The sequence below is a fragment of the Loa loa genome (genome assembly GCF_000183805.2).
Source record: "Loa loa unplaced genomic scaffold supercont3.1040, whole genome shotgun sequence".
Lineage (NCBI taxonomy): Eukaryota > Metazoa > Nematoda > Chromadorea > Rhabditida > Onchocercidae > Loa > Loa loa.
Window position 1 is genome coordinate 1,755 of NW_018109220.1, and position 2,830 is coordinate 4,584.

A 2,830-nucleotide genomic window follows, 5' to 3' on the forward strand; every position below is an offset into this window, starting at 1 on the left:
GAGAAAGGTTAATAACGAGAGGAATAACCGTAGTTAAGCTGAACTGTGATGATCCAAATACTGAATCACACGGTCTCATTCGCCGTTAAAAATAACTGATTTTGGAATTTAAAAGCCCATTATATTAAACGTTCAAGTAAATGTATTAATTCATATGCTAGTTAGAACCTTTTTGGATAAGTTCCATTAATGAGCAAATGAAAATGACAAATTTTATGATAAATCTACTGCTGATCATGATGAAACATTCAATAGATAAATGAAATACTTAGTACACAAGTAAATTCTCAAATGGTAAAGGAAAATAATTTTGCAAACAGAATTTTTTTCAGATTACTTAAATCCAAAAAAAAAATCTGAAATATCGCTAAACAATTTCGGGTAAGAATTCTTACTTTAATGATATATTTGGCATAATATAAAGTGTCATGGAAGTCTTAATAATATGAGAATCAATTGTGGAAAGAGCTTCTTGATTTTTTCTGGAAAAAAAAATTAAAATGATGCATTATGGTAACTGTGACTGAAGTTGCCTACTTATGCAATCATAAATCCCAATTCAATGAAATAAGCACTAAACGAGGAAGCAATCAAATTATATATTGGAAAAATCAAGATATGTTTAAAATGTAACACTTTCGGAACCAATAAATAAGATGAGAAGTGAGGTACTGCAATACTTTCAGCATTATTTGTTCCTGAAATCTAACGAGGGATCTAAGGATAACAAACATCTGTGAGCAAATCCAAATGTAAGTATCGCCTTCTGTCGCAGAATAGCTGATTGAGGAGATAAGACGAAATCATATTCGGTTTTCAATTATTTATTCTTATTGCTAAATAGTACACAATGAAAGTCACCTGGAATATCATCGTCTTCTATGATGTCCTCATTGCTCGACTAATTCGGCTGAACTACTTGAACTGATCCATTTTAACCGGAAAAACCATCAAAGGGGAGATAGTAAGCGAGTGAAAACAGATAGGAAAGACAGATATTTTGTGAATCAGAATAATGAACGATAGTGTTACCAGTCCTGACATTAAGTGAAGAGAAAGTTCAATTCTGAGTTGAAACGATGCATAGCAAAAGATTGAACCAAATGATGTGATGTATGCCATCGATATAGTGAAGAACAAGGCGTAGTGCAGAATTTCTGAAATGGCATTCGCAACTAAACGAATATTAAAATCAATGAATGTACTTTGTTAGTTCCAAACATTCAAAATGCTCTTCGTAATTATCGTTAAATGTTAATCTCTGATGTTTTACGCGAAATTACCTTTTCAAAACGCATACACACATATACATGCATATATATACATGCAGCATGCACGCATGTGTACATACATGCGTGCATGCATACATACATACATACATCCATACATACATCATACATAGATATATACATATATACATGCACGTACACATACGTACGTACATACATACATAATCCCTTCTCAGGGGGAGGAGGGGAGAAGCTTACGTGGCCCAAATGAGCTTATGGTTTATGCTTTCGATACTGCGTGGCGTATGCCTTCGATAATTGAAGGGTCAAACAAAGTGTGTCCACGGATAGGATAGGCTCTCTAGCCCCTCAGCCAACCATTCCAGAACAATTGTAACTCCATACCCTGGCAGATGGAACTCGTTAAATCATATAAAGTTATCCATGTATGAGAAGAATACTCTAACAAAACAAACATTCTAAAGACTTCGATGTCACTATCATATCTTGCTAGGCTCCAGCATCTTAGATGACTAGGCCCTAGCATCTTAGATGACTCTAACAAAACATCCTAATGATGCCGGGAAAGCCAATCTGTTGAATTCGTTTCTCAGTGATATATAGATTTATTCAGGATGTAATATTGTTCTTGCACAATATTACTAGTAAACAATAAAGAAAGATGTAAAAAGTATATATATGTATTACATGATAAATTGATAAACAATGATAAGTTATACAAAAGCAAGCAATATGATCTATGATCAATTAACAAATTCCTTATCGTTGCTTTCGATAATAATTTGACTGTCGTATTTAGCGAATAGAAAGAATATCGTTGTTGTCCAATGGTGATGGGATATGCGAAGATATCGTTGTTTGTGGTTCAGCCGTTAAAATGCACAAATACGACACGCTTCGATAATATCAGATTGTTAATATTTTCTGATATTTCTCAAACAAGATATTTCAAATTTAATTTTGGTAAAAATTTGTAAGTGATACTTTGAAAAATCTTTTCTGATTTGTATAATACCGTGAAATGCAATGAAGCCAATAATGGAAATAATTGCCTGCTTTAAAAGTCTTTAAAAAATTCAAGTCCTAGCATAAATCATTTTTCATCCTGTTTAGCCTATCATAAATTACATAAATTCTAATCGTAGTTAGCCAATCATACATTACATGAACTTAAATCCTATCTGACCAATTACGAAATTATATCAATTTAAAGTTATATGAGAATAAATAAAAAACAAACATATATCTTAAGCTAAAGATATTACTTTTGATTGTTAATATTATTGAAGTTTTTGCTGTCAAACATGAAACAACATCATTATTGTGACCTATGTGAAACAGTGGGATAAAATGGAATTATTGTTGTTAACAAATAAAGGTAATGCTCAATACCTTGGCTTAGTAGTAAAGGTGACTTTCAGCTAAGCTATTCAGGTTATCATTCTCCAACGTTCTCAGTATGCTTCTTATAGATTAATTTTTTTTTTTCCAATAAATGAATGAGCACACAAACAAATACATATACACGCACACACACATACACACACACACACACACATATGTATACTCAGTGCTAACAA